At 30.0% G+C, this 15,817-nt stretch overlaps 1 protein-coding gene and 1 long non-coding RNA gene across 2 annotated transcripts in view; both read left to right on the top strand.

Moving 5' to 3' along the window:
- The window catches only part of LOC139500759 (urease accessory protein UreG-like), a 44,689-nt gene that overhangs the window by 18,989 nt on the left and 9,883 nt on the right, over positions 1-15,817 (top strand). The gene's annotated exons all lie outside the window — the stretch shown is intronic.
- Positions 4,372-6,332, top strand: LOC139500760 (uncharacterized). Its single transcript, XR_011658356.1, has 2 exons — positions 4,372-5,379; positions 5,967-6,332. It is a non-coding gene; the product is annotated as an uncharacterized lncRNA (long non-coding RNA).

The following is a 15,817-nucleotide window of genomic DNA, read 5'->3' as shown; positions in this document are numbered from 1 at the left end:
CGTATAGAATTTTTACCTTTATTCTACTGTTCTTGGCCAAATCGGCACAAGTTAGATAATTTATTACAAGCTCATTCTAAATCTCTGACAGTAAAACTATGTAACTATTTAAATGCAGCTTGGAAAATTAGATCGCATATATTGTCATAATATTATTGTATACTCTGTAACTACTGTTCTCTGCTGTCTTTTGTTTGTCATATATTGTATATATTTTCGTTTGCCATAGCATGTATATGCTTCTTGCAAATAAAGTATTCATTCATTCATTCAATAGAAAGAAAGTGTCTAATGAGCACATTGTAGTACGATGGTGTTCTTTTATGTATCGTTGATTGAACATGAATACAGAATAAAAGAAGATGTAATAATCAATTAACCATGACAAAAAATAGTATATAAAAGAATCTCATTATTTCTGTTGAAAATGGGTTTTGATAAAGATATTTTAAGACACGATTGTGGTTGTTACACAAAACACTGGTCACACTATTCATTTAATTATTCTGGTTCTGAAAAAAAAAATGAAAAGATTATGATTATTAAAAAATGTATATTGGCGTAAGACACTGAAAAAATATTTTTTTTTATAAATAATCAACCTAATCTTATTGAATGAAAAAATCTTATATCTTTTACATTTTGATAAATTGTTTTTAAGGATGCTGAAATAAACAGCAAATAATGCAGAAAAGTACTACATAAGGATCCATGAATTAAGGACACTATCTGACTTTACTATGTAAAATGGATTAAATTTCAAATTTAAACGTGTCTAAACATAACCGTTCAAGCATGACATAATGATTTAATGATGTACAAGAACACACGGTGTCTAAATAGAGTCATTTGATATGAATTAAGGTGTTTAAATGGACAATTGCTTATCGAACACAAATTCGCCGTACTGTTAAATGTCAGAGGCAATGACCATAACAAATCAAAACTATAAAAGACTGAAATTAATGGACTGTTACGCTTTTACAGCATAAAAAGATGTGAAATCAAGTTATGGTACTTGATTAACGAATATCCTTGTGGTTGTTTTACAGAACATATCACACACGACTACGTAAAAGATGGTCATTTTTATAACGTGTTTGAAAATTAAAACACAATATGGCTAGCGAAGCAATAACACCTCAACATAGAGAACATGATTTGAATACTACATTAAGAAGGTATATGGATAGTTTATGTCAGAAAATGCAATTGACCAAGATAATTCAGAGTTAAAGAACATAAATAGACAGATCAAAGGCTACGAATACTCAAATCATCAATACAAAATAAGAAAAAAGAGGGAACTATTAGTCAATCTACTTAAGGTCGAATATATCATTCAACAGTTAAAAGTCGCTTTGATTACATATTGGCAATCGGAAATGTTGCAGTATCTGGTGAAGAGAACAGATGAAATGGAAGTTATTCGAGAATTTGTTCCTGAATTTGATCAGGCCTACATATGTGCAAAATCAAACCCATGTGAACGTGAAAGTCTTGCTTATAAAGAATGTTATCCATTTGACGTGCAGGAAGAAAAAGGGAATATGGGAGAAATAAGGAAATCATTCCAAATCAAATCTAAGAAGAACATGATTTTGATAAATACTAAAACTAATTACAAACAATACACACATATTACAATAGTGTAACACATATGTACATTCAAATAAAGAAGTAAACATATGAGCGTGTTGTTTTATATTGTATCTTAAATTTGAAGAAAATAGAAAAACCCAGTGCTTCTAAAATTCTAAAAAAGCGATGAGTATACATATGGTGGCTGATAATCCAACGTAACTGACCTCGACCGATAACTTACGGTCTTTCCTCTTCCCGGGCTTCCTGACTATGTCTTCCGTTGTATGCCCTTACTAGTAAAATATGTCCCCAACGAATGCGGATACATTACAGTATGTACGTTTCATGTACGAAACACTCGCCGAAACGTTGAAAATTTTTAACACAAAGAAATATTGATGACCAGATACAATTAAGGACGAACACTGTAGACAAACACAGACAATTCCGAGCTACATTATAGGAAATATGTGTACTAAGACAATTTTTAAAAATTATGACAACAAATGTAAAGTAACACATCAAATCTGTATGAAGCATACGTGACGCAAGTGCAAGTGTCAAAGTACTAGACCACTTTGCTGATGGTGCCATTTTGAGACTTATTATCCACAAGCATTGGTAGTTCTAGAAAAACTAATCCAATTGCTTTCCCGTAACGTTACCAGTTCCAGTTAGGAGATTGCACTGTTAAGACTACCATAATATAGATCTACTGTTCCTGTCTTATATGATAAAAAAAATAGTAAAGACAAAAGCCTAGGTTCATATCAGAAAAAATGACTTTATACAATGTTTATAATTGCATTTGATTTACCGTAAAAAAACAGTGAGAAAATGGGTCCCATGTAACTTAACGAATTTGTAATATTAAAATATTTTCATATTTTGTTATGACTACGAAAAAACAATTAGGGGATGGTCCCCATGATGAAAATGACATAGGGATTTTGAAATAAAATTTCCATTTCGTATTAAAAAAAACGCCACAAAAATATCCAAAGAGAGTACCAAAAAGCGATAAAAAATATATAGCAACATTGTTTTGAATTAACATTCTTTGTTCTAATTCAAACTAGTATATGTTGTGTTCCACAGAAACAAACAAAAATACTTTTTTATATACAAAATCGTAAATTAAATGAAGAACATTATGTTAGAGATTACACCTAATAATAATAAAAATACATACCATGTCTATCTACAAGTTCAAAATGATGGCCGTAGAAATATTTAGCAACACAAAGATAACACTTGATGGAAATTAACTTTGAAAAACATTTATTAGAATAACACACATGTCACAAAAAATATTCAAATCGATAGTTTTTATTCATTACAACCGACTTACGAAAAACGCATGCTCTATTATTTCGTAAAGGAGATTGCTCTTATAAGACTATAGTAATCCGAAACAGCTTACCTGTCTTGATATAAAAAAAGTAAAGACAAAAGCCCAGGTTTCAATTCAGAAAAAAATGTACTAAAAATCGTCATACTTGCATGTGATTTAGTGCAAGAAAAAGGTGAGAAAATGGGGCCTATCTGTTTTGCTTGACCAACTGGTCATATGAAAATGTGTTGCTGTGAATACGAAAAAGTTAAGAGGGGCAGTGGAAATGACAAAGTGATTTTGTAATAAAGTTTCTTTTTTGTATAAAAAAGCGCCTAAACATCGAAAGACATATGTGTTTGATATAAGGTATGAGTTACATACACTACAAAAGTCAAAAAGTCTGAAAAACCAGTTTTTGTCTTGATTTGAATGAACTTTTACTCGACATTCTCCAAAATTATGACTTGTGTCTCAATTTTTCTTGACAAATTCTTGACATTTAAATACTGTCTTGAAATTTCTCGACATATTCTCGACATTCTTATTTTTTCTCAGTATGGCTTGACATATTCTGAACATTTTGAATTGTGTCTTAAATTTACTTGACAGTTCTGAGTTTTAAAAATCATGACCAATATTCATGATATAACTTTAATCTTTATTTCTCTTTACATAATATACTGCTGTTTTAAATATCATAACTTACAAAAAATATGAAAGTTAGGCATGTAAAATAATTAAAAATTTGGGTATCTAAATATTTTTTCCCAATGCAAATATGGCTATGAAATCTAATGTATAAAATAATTTAAATGTGAGTGCGTTGAAATAAAACAATTTACATGTGGGTTTTTAAAATATTTCAAATTTAGATTCTTAAATCTTATTAATTAAATAATTAAAACCAATCATACTGTATACATATTTCATTCTACATTCATAATATTCAATTTCAATATGGTAAATAATTATTGTACACAAATTAAGTTTATATAAATGGCAAATTATGATGATATACAAAACATTCTTTTAACAGAAGAACAATTTGTGTAATGTCATCTGTTAGAATATATATCAAGTATTACACATGGACAGGATGTTACCATAAAATTAAGATATTCCACACCCAAAATACACGCAACTGTCAAATAGAAATTACTGATTTACCTGTAAGCAGCCCTACAACTTATCAGATGACCATTCCAAAGATTAAAAGAAAATTATTATTTACTCCAGGAATGATATTAAAAAAAATGAATTCAAAATGGGTCACATCAATGATTTCTATAGAAATCATTGGTCTTATGAAATGGATCTCTATCAGACACGCACAATATAGATCTAGCCATATTAAAAAGGAGTATATAACAGCAATATAATGTCATAAACGGTGGAGAATACGTCTGTACACATTTCAGGCGAAATTTATACTGTTGAGATAGTGTCATAACCTCATTGGTTGATATCTTTGGCGGAAGTACATGTGATACATCCTCATTCTTTCAATATCCAAGCTGTGGGAAGGTCGTGCTCCACGTGTTGTCGGCAAAGTAACTATATTCTTTAACTTTTACTTACATTTGCCTTGGTGGCTTTAAGACCTTGGTGGTCATTTATATATGCCTTGGTGGCAAAAGACCTAGGTGGTCATTTATATATGCCTTGGTGGCAATAGACCTAGGTGGTCATTTTTATATGCCTTGGTGGCAATAGACCTAGGTGGTCATTTTTATGATTTTTTACATTTGCCTTGATGGCAACAATGAATTAAAAATACTAGCCTTGGGGGCGTCAAGACCTTGGTGGTCATTTATATTTGCCTTGGCGGCTTCTTGATAGAACTAGATGGTAATGTTTGACCTTGGTGGCAAAAATGTTTTGGGATTTAGACCTTAATAGGTAGTTATTATCAACCCAGGTGGTCAGATATTTGTTATGCCGTGCGCCGGTTAAACGCAGGGCAAAGTGCTATCGCTATATAAAATATATGTGGAAGTGGGGGCTCTGGCCATTTTGGAAAATTGTAGTTGAAAGGAGAATAATAAATTGTTTATACTAAGGGTAAATAGTTTCTTTTGTTACTTTTGACTGTGTTGTGGACTTTTCATTTATTTTTACATCGTACATACTGATAGAAATGCTATATAAAGACTTTGTTAGAAAAGAATAGAATTATTGAGAAAGTGAAATAATTTAGTGTGACATGTCACTTGATATTCATGTTTTTTATCGGAGTGATGTGTATTGAATTATAAGGTGTCTTCGTCGAGGTCCGCGTTCAGCGGTCTGTTTGATTGTACATAGAATTGAATAGAATGTTTTTGTTTTCAGATGGTGTTACCTACAGCTTTGACAGGGTGACGAATAAAGGAGAAGTAATATGACATTGCACGATGATTCATGTCAATGAATTCGAACAACCTTTTTAAAAGGAAAGGATTTTTTCTAATCAGAATATGGTGAGAACAAATTACAATTGAAGTAATGTTTTGATTTCTGAAAATAGGAAAATAATGAATGGGAAAAATATTGATACTACACTAAATTATGTATGTCTGTGTTGAGAAAGGCAGAAGATGCCAATATGGCACGGTACTAAAAAAAAATAAAAAAAATCTGTGATGGAAGCAGCTTTATGTTCAAATGAACCTATTTAAAAGTAATGCTAATAATTTTTCCGTAATTTCATGATGTTTTCTATTGATTGTGTATTTAATAACATTGATGTGTTGAAATATGTCACAAAAATCTTTTTGTCATGGGAGATTAAATAATGGTTGCAATATTTTTGTTTTGTTTTGTTTTATCTAAATTAATAAATAAATATAATGTTGAATGATTTTGTATACTAGTACAAATGTATACTTAGATTTTATGTATGGTTAAATTTTTTAATTTAAATTTCTTTGTCTACAGTTCGAGGGACACTGATTCCCTAGTGGTTTTCCACGTGGATTGTAGGCAAAGGGATTTTTCCTTTTCAAATTGTGACTAATGCTGTCTTTAGTACAAATAAACAATTTGTTATTGGTTAATATATTTTCAGCAGACATGTGAAGAATCGAGTGGAAATACAATTGTCAATGTTCCTGATTATGAAGTAAAGAGTGTGTTTGATTCAACAACAGTAAAGAAAGAGACAAGCCAGCATAGTTTACACTTGGAGGTTAAGTCCCTTTGCTTACAAGCTTTCCACATGCTGAAGATGTTATTAGAATAATGACAATGTTCATTTTGATACGAGTTCATTGCCTTAACTCAACTTTTAAAAGTCCGTATGTGGTCAAATTCATGAGAATTTATTGAATTATGAACGATTTATAAAGAACTGTTTACATGCATCTTTAAATGTTTAGAAGTGTTTTAACGTAATTTTAAAAGGAATAATATTTAATAAAAGTGTTGAATTTGTTTTGAGTATTGGGAATACTATTCCTTAAGGGAAAGCCTTGCTAGTGGTGTATTTTGAGATTGGCCTGCAAATATGCTGTTGGACTATAGAGTTTTCTATGCCCATAACTTAACATGAACTGGATGCAAGATTATATCAATCACTGAGGATATGTGTATAACCTCATTGGTTGACATCTTTGGCGGAAGTACATGTGATACATCCTCATTCTTTCAATATCCAAGTGGTGGTTGGTTTATGGGCTATGTTTAGTCAGGCAATAGATATTGCCTGTTTGGGTTGATGAGGTTCTTGATAAGTTCCCCCCTCTCCCACCCATAAGTACCAAAATGTGGATATGTTTTTATATTTATATTTCAATATTGGTATTACATGTATGCATTTTGGGTTGATGAGCACGAGACAACATTAGAAAAACATGAGCATTACCATGGGATCATGTTGACAAAACAAACCTTCGCTTTATCGATTTTCAAGGGAAAGGTCAATTAGGGCAAGTGTATTGGCATGTTTGTGTTTGCTTTTTCATTACAATGGTAAAAATAAGATTATATATCTCTGATGACAAAAATTTTGATTATAATGCTTCATTTTATGAGCTCCAGAGTAGTTTTATAACTGAAAAACAACTGTGCACTATATCTAGTGAGCTCTTCTGCATTGCATTGTGCATGGTAGTCCACATTTTGGTTTCTGAAACGTTAAGATATTATCTTGTATTCGGTTCTTTCCTCTAGAGTTTTCTATGCCCATAACTTAACATGAACTGGATGCAAGATTATATCAATCACTGAGGATATGTGTAAGACATATTTAAGACTGTCAAGAATGTGTCGAGACATATTCAGACATTATTTAGAACCGTCAAGAATATGTCAAGACATATTCAGACATTATTAAGAATGTCAAGAATATGTCAAGACATCTCGGGACAAATTTTAGACAGTCAAGAATTGGTCGGAACTAATCCAGACTCTTATCAGATGAAACAGTATCGAGAAATTTTAAGACAATGTTCATACTGTCAAGACACTTGTCAAGAAAAGTCAAGAAGCTTATTAGACAAATTAATACTATGTCAAGAATTTTTAAAAATTATTCCGACAAATTAACAATGTCGAGTAAAAATTCATGCAAATTCAGACAAAAACTGGTCTTTTCAGACTTTTTGACTTTTGTAGTAATAGAGACACCAGAGTACTCACAAGCGATGAAAGAATATAATGCTATTTGAGTTGACAATCTTAAATATAATTAAAACTATATGTTGTTGTTCCAACGTAACAGAAGCTTTGCTGTTTCATATACAGAATTGCAATTTAAATGAAGTACATTATGTTTGAGAGTAAAAATGATAATAATGACACCATATCTATCAACAAGTTCATGGTGGTGGTAGCAGAAATATTCATATTTATCATTACAAAGATAACAAACTTTGAATAAAAATATAAATAATACACAAACATCTTACAGAAAATTCGAAAAAGTAAAAACAAAGGTGCAGAGGAGTGTGGCTTTGTGTTGTGTTTATGATACCAAAAGTTGGTTGATTGGGGTGTAAGATAATGCTTTTGTAATGTTTACTAATTAGAAAGTAAATTTTCTTTGTGATATAAAAATTGATATTTTTGTACTTTAGAACAGTAATTTTATCGATAACTTGAACGCTTTCTTTTTTTTCTTTCTTTTTTTCTGTTGCCTGATAATGCTAAAAAACAATCGTTCCATTGGAATAACGGGACAACTGTATCAATTGTTTTTGCATTTTTTTAGGGTTTCGTTATTTTGTTTTTTCTCATTTGATTTGTTTCTGTTCATATTTCTTATTTCTTTTTATTTTAATTTCATGTTTTTTCGTTTTCGTTTGAGTTTTTATAGTTTTTATTTTTTATTTGTGACTACGAAATTTTAGAGGGGCAGTGAGAATGAAATGGATTTTGTAATAATTTTTTTTTTGCATAAAAAAGCGAAACATTATCAAAAGACATATGTGTTTGATGTTAGGTAAGAGTACCAGAGTACCCAAAAGGGATAAAAAAAAAAGTATATAGCAACACTCTTTTTTAAGTTGACAATCTAAAATATAATAAAAACTATATGATGTTGTTCCAACGAAACAAAAAGTTTAGCTTTTGAGCTTTTGTAAATACCGCAATTTAAACAAGGACATTATATTTGAGAGTAAAATTTATAATAATTACAATACACGCCATATCTATCAACAACGTCATGGTGATGGTCGCAGAAATATTTATATTTATCATTACAAAGATAACACTTGAGGGATGTAAAATAATAACAACATCTTACAAAAATATTGAGCCCAGAAAATTCGAAAGTGTAAAAAACAAAGGTACAGAGGAGTGACGCTTTGTGTTGTTTTTATGATAACAAGAGTTGGAGTAGGGTGAAAGATAATGTTTGTTAATTTCTTCTGTGATATTAAAATTAATGTTTTATTCTCTGGAATAGTAATTCTATCAAAAACGTGCAAGCTTTCTTTCTTTTTCCCATTTATTCTGTTACTTGATAATGATAAAAAGCAAACGTTCAGTTGGCATATAAAGACATCTGTAACAATTGTGTTTGATTTTTTAGGGTTTCGGTATTTTGTATTTTTCCTCATTTGGTTTGTTTCTGTTCTTATTTCTTATTTCTTTTTATTTTAATTTCATGTTTTTTCGTTTTCATTTGAGTTTTTATAGTTCTTATTTTTTATGTTTCGCTCTTGTTTAAAAAAAATAAAAGAATAATTGACATATCGTAAAGTTTTGTGTCTGTTATTACAGTCACCAAAAAGGCCAGAACAATTTCGTTATAAAGTTTTCTAATGTTGTTTTCCAAAGAAAAAAAAACTTTCTTACATACAAAATCGAAATATAAATGAAGAACTTTCTGTTTGAGAGTACGTCTTATAATTTAATAATACATGTACACACCATGTCTCTCAACGAGTTCATGATGATTGCCATAAAAATATGTATATCAAGCAACACAAAGATAATACTTGAGGGAAATCAACTTCGACAAAAAATATAAAATAAATAACACACATCTCACAAAAATAATTCGAATCGAGATTATTTATTCATTACAATCGAATTATGAAACACACAATGCTCTCAGATTTAGTAAAGGAGATAACACTTATAAGACTACCGTACTCTGGAACCGATGTTCCTGTCTTCTATGATATAAAAAATTAGTAAAGACAAAATGCCCAGGATTCATTTCAGAAAACAATGTACTTAAAAAAACTTTATACGTGCATGTTATTTAGGGCAATAAAAGGGTGCGAAAATGGATCCAATCTATTTTGCTTGACCAATTGGTCATATTAAATTATGAAAATGGGTCCAATCTATTTTGTTTGACCAATTGGTAATATTAAATTATGAAAATGTGTTGTTGTGACTACGAAAAACCGCAAACGGGCAGTGAAAATTACAAAGCGGTTTTGTAATAAAGTTTCCCTTTCTTGTATAAAAAAGCGCACAAACATCCAAATACATATGGGTTTGATGTTGGTTTAGAGTACTAGGTTACCTAAACGCCATAAAAAATATATAGTAAAACCCTTTTGAGTTGACAATCTAAAACATAATAAAAACTACACGAAACAAACGTTTTGGACTTTTTAATATACAGAATACAAATTCATATGAAGAACATTATGTTTGGAAGTAAAACTAAAACTATTTATAATAATACACACCATATATCCTATTATAACCTATCAACAAGTTCATGTTGCTGGCCGCAAAAATATTTATATTTATCATTACAAAGACAACTTTCCAGGCAAAAACAACTTTGAATAAAAATATAAATAATACCAAACATCTTACAAAAATATTGACCCTAATAAATCCGTGCAGAGGATTGAGGATTTGTGTTGTTTTCATGATGAAAAAATTGAGCAAGTTGAGTGGGATGCAAGATAATGTTTATGTAATTTTTACTCTTTAGAAAAGTAAAGTTTCTTTTTTTATATATTTTTCTATTGTTGATAATGCTAAAAACATAAGTTCCGCTGGCATAACAGGACAAATTTAACAATTGTATTTCATGTTTTTTTGTGTTTTCATTTGAGTTTTATAGTTCTATTTTTTTATGTTTCGCTCTTGATTGAAATACTAAAGGAATAAATGATAAACCGATATATTTTGTATCTGTTGTTACATTCACAAGAATTGTTGTTCAAAAAGTCATGAACAAATTTGATATATAGTTATCTTAATCCGTTGAACATTCGTTCTCCTTTCAAAAATTAAATGTATTCGATTTCGTTTTAGTTGGTATTTTCAAGAACATAGATTTGTTGCGACCCTTTAAATGTATGTTTACGAATGTTCGTCACTATGATTCTTTTTAGAATTTGAAACAATGCCTATAAATGTGAATTAAAATGCATATCAAAGCATTTCACCTTCTATCTTGATTGCATACGTAGAAGTTTGTTAAGTAAGCACAGAGCCGTGATGTAGTGGTTAGAGCATGGGACTACTAACACAAAGGTTCCTGGTTCGACCCTCGTTCCAGGGAGAAAATTTCATGGACTGAATTTTCGGAGCTCCCTCGACACCATTTGCGAGTATAGTCTTGATGAACTATGCTAGTCCGTCGGAAAGGGATCATAAATTGCTGACCCGTATTAAGAGAGAGAGATAGCAATATCTCTTGCACATTAAAGACACCCTTGTAGATTTCGAAAAAAAAAATCAGGGTAATGCCTGAAGGACTAGCACCCGCAAAGTGGAGAGGAATTAATATAAGTTGCAATAACTTGTTTTCAAATTCATTATAAATAGATATTTTAAACTAAGTAAGCACTGATTCTTCCAAATGCATTTTTACTGGCCTAATTCTCCTATATCAGAACACTCAGTTCAGATGTGTTATCGTAAATTATCAAAAATGGGCAATATGTGGTGTTAGTTATCTATTATGGTCTAGGCGATCTAGCAAATATGAATGATATTCAGGATTTTGTATATATTAATACTTATGATTATGATTGATATACATGGCGCGTTAATTTCAATGTCATATACAATAGGCTCGGGATACTAATTGAAATTAACCGTATAGTACCCCATGCTGATCAAGACTAAAGAGCTAAAAAAAGCTGAGTATGCATATATCTGATTATCATACACTGCTGTCCTCAATTAAGAACTAACATTCGCATCCTGTGTCTATAGGGTTCGTCTTTCTTGTTTGTATTTTTTAGTATTGAGTGTTTATCGTTTGTCGTTTTTGTGCCATTCTTGTCTGTCCAATGATTTCACTTTTTCCTGACTAACGCTTTCGCAGACTTCCCTTCATGATAAAATATTTGCGCAACAAATGTTGATGCATTACAGCATGTACATTTCATATATGAAAGACTCATCGAAACGTTAAAAAATCAATAAAACAAAGACACATTGATAACCAGAGACAACTTAATTATGGACAAAACACTTTAGACAAATTCAAACAAAATCGAGCTTCAGTATAGAAATATTTGTTCTAAGACAATTTTAAATGTTATGACAGCCAATTGTAGCAAACAAATCAAATCTCAAAAGAATTATACGTAACGCCAGTGTGTCAAAGTATTGGTCCATTATATTGATGATACCATTTTGAGACTAATTTTCCACAAATATTGGTTATGGTAGTAAAAACTAACCATTTTTTGCCACGTGAAACGTTACCATTGAAGTATAAGAGCTTGCATATTCAGACTATCATCATCTCTACCTATTATGTCTGTCTTCTTTAATAAACAAAATAGTAAAAAAAAAAAAAAAACCACAATGACCAGGATTTGTATCAGAACAAAATGTACTATTAAAAAAACCTTTATACTTGCATGTAATTTAGTGCAAGAAAAAGTGTTACAATTAACCCATCCTTTTTTGTTTGACGAGATTGTCATATCAAATTTCGGTCTCGCGCACCACTGAAGAGACATTAATGACATTTCCTTTTGACATAGAAAAGCACAAAACATCAACAAATATATGGATGCCCAACGTGGTGCGTTTATACCTATCGACCGCCGCCGCCGCCAATTTGGACCCTTCCATAAGTTTAACACATGGACCCTTACCTTTGTGGCGGCGGTGGCGGTCGATAAGTCTTATAAGTGTAATATCCTTTACTAAATCTAAGAGCATTGTGTGTTTCATAATTCGATTGTAATGAATAAATAATCTCGATTCGAATTATTTTTGTGAGATGTGTGTTATTTATTTTATATTTTTTGTCGAAGTTGATTTCCCTCAAGTATTATCTTTGTGTTGCTTGATATACATATTTTTATGGCAATCATCATGAACTCGTTGAGAGACATGGTGTGTACATGTATTATTAAATTATAAGACGTACTCTCAAACAGAAAGTTCTTCATTTATATTGCGATTTTGTATGTAAGAAAGTTTTTTTTTCTTTGGAAAACAACATTAGAAAACTTTATAACAAAATTGTTCTGGCCTTTTTGGTGACTGTAACAACAGACACAAAACTTTACGATATGTCAATTATTCTTTTATTTTTTTTAAACAAGAGCGAAACATAAAAAATAAGAACTATAAAAACTCAAATGAAAACAAAAAAAACATGAAATTAAAATAAAAGAAATAAGAAATAAGAACAGAAACAAACCAAATGAGGAAAAATACAAAATACCGAAACACTAAAAAATCAAACACAATTGTTACAGATGTCTTTATATGCCAACTGAACGTTTGCTTTTTATCATTATCAAGTAACAGAATTAATGGGAAAAAGAAAGAAAGCTTGCACGTTTTTGATAGAATTACTATTCCAGAGAATAAAAACATTAATTTTAATATCACAGAAGAAATTAACAAACATTATCTTTCACCCTACTCCAACTCTTGTTATCATAAAAACAACACTAAGCGTCACTCCTCTGTACCTTTGTTTTTTACACCTTCGAATTTTCTGGGCTCAATATTTTTGTAAGATGTTGTTATTATTTTACATCACCAAGTGTTATCTTTGTAATGATAAATATAAATATTTCTGCGACCATCACCATGACGTTGTTGATAGCTATTGCGTGTATTGTAATTATTATAAATTTTACTCTCAAATATAATGTCCTTGTTTAAATTGCGATTCTGTATTTACAAAAGCTAAACTGTTTCGTTGGAACAACATCGTATAGTTTTTATTATATTTTAGATTGTCAACTTAAAAAAGAGTGTTGCTATATACTTTTTTTTTATCCCTTTTGGGTACTCTGGTACTCTTACCTAACATCAAACACATATGTCTTTTGATAATGTTTCGCTTTTTTATGCAAAAAAAAGAATTTATTACAAAATCCATTTCATTCTCACTGCCCCTCTGAAATTTCGTAGTCACAAATAAAAAATAAAAACTATAAAATCTCAAACGAAAACGAAAAAACATGAAATTAAAATAAAAAGAAATAAGAAATATGAACAGAAACAAATCAAATGAGAAAAAACAAAATAACGAAACCCTAAACATATTCAAAAACAATTGATACAGTTGTCCCGTTATTCCAGTGGAACGATTGTTTTTTAGCATTATCAGGCAACAGAAAAAAAGAAAGAAAAAAAAGAAAGCGTTCAAGTTTTCGATAAAATTACTGTTCCAAAGTACAAAAATATCAATTTTTATATCACAAAGAAAATTTACTTTTCTAATTAGTAAACATTACAAAAGCATTATCTTACACCCCACTCAACCAACTTTTTGTATCATAAAAACAACACAAAACCACACTCCTCTGCACCTTTGTTTTTACTTTTTCGAATTTTCTGTAAGATGTTTGTGTATTATTTATATTTTTATTTCAAAGTTTGTTATCTTTGTAATGAGAAATATGAATATTTCTGCTACAACCACCATGAACTTGTTGATAGATATGGTGTCATTATTATCATTTTTACTCTCAAACATAATGTACTTCATTTAAATTGCAATTCTGTATATGAAACAGCAAAGCTTCTGTTTCGTTGGAACAATAACATATAGTTTTAATTATATTTAAGATTGTCAACTCAAAAAGCTTTATATTCTTTTATCGCTTGTGAGTACTCTGGTGTCTCTATGTAACTCTATGTAACTCATACCTTATATCAAACAAATATGTTTAAATAAAGTTGTAGGGCTGCTTACAGGTAAATCAGTAATTTCTAGTTGACAGTTGCGTGTATTTTGGGTGTGGAATATCTTAATTTTATGGTAACATCCTGTCCTTGTGTAATACTTGATATATATTCTAACAGATGACATTACACAAATTGTTTTTCTGTTAAAAGAATGCTTTGTATATCATCATAATTTGCTATTTATATAAACTAAATTTGTGTACAATAATTATTTACCATATCAAAATTGAATATTACGAATGTAGAATGAAATATGTATACAGTATGATTGGTTTTAATTATTTAATTAATAAGATTTAATAATCTAAATTTGAATTTTTTTTAAAACCCACATTTAAATTGTTTTATTTCAACACACTCACATTTAAAATATTTTTATACATTAGAGTTCATAGCCATATTTGCATTTGGAAACAATATTTAGATACCCAAATTTTTAATTATTTTACATGCCTAACTTTCATATTTTTTGTAAGTAATGATATTTAAAACAGCAGTATATTATGTAAAGAGAAATAAAGATTAAAGTTATATCATGAATATTGGTCATGATTTTTAAAACTCAGAACTGTCAAGTAAATTTAAGACACAATTCAAAATGTTCAGAATATGTCAAGCCATATTGAGAAAAAATAAGAATGTCGAGAATATGTCGAGAAATTTCAAGACAGTATTTAAATGTCAAGAATTTGTCAAGAAAAATTGAGACACTAGTCATTCTTTTGGAGAATGTCGAGTAAAAGTTCATGCAAATCAAGACAAAAACTGGTTTTTCAGACTTTTTGACTTTTGTAGTGTATGTAAATAAAGGCAACAGTAGTATGTAACTCATACCTTATATCAAACACATATGTCTTTCGATGTTTAGGCGCTTTTTTATACAAAAAAGAAACTTTATTACAAAATCGCTTTGTCATTTCCACTGCCCCCCTTAACTTTTTCGTATTCACAGCAACACATTTTCAAATGACCAGTTGGTCAAGCAAAACAGATAGGCCCCATTTTCTCACCTTTTTCTTGCACTAAATCACATGCAAGTATGACGATTTTTAGTACATTTTTTTTCTGAATTGAAACCTGGGCTTTTGTCTTTACTTTTTTATATCAAGACAGGTAAGCTGTTTAAGATTACTATAGTCTTATAAGAGCAATCTCCTTTACGAAATAATAGAGCATGCGTTTTTCGTAAGTCGGTTGTAATGAATAAAAACTATCGATTTAAATATTTTTTGTGAGATGTGTGTTATTCTAATAAATGTTTTTCGAAGTTAATTTTCATCAAGTGTTATCTTTGTGTTGCTAGATATAAATATTTCTACGGCC

This window comes from Mytilus edulis, chromosome 13 (assembly GCF_963676685.1).
Source record: "Mytilus edulis chromosome 13, xbMytEdul2.2, whole genome shotgun sequence".
NCBI classification, from domain to species: Eukaryota; Metazoa; Mollusca; class Bivalvia; order Mytilida; family Mytilidae; genus Mytilus; species Mytilus edulis.
The sequence above is the reverse complement of the archived record's forward strand: the minus strand, read 5'-3'. Positions and strand labels throughout refer to the sequence as shown.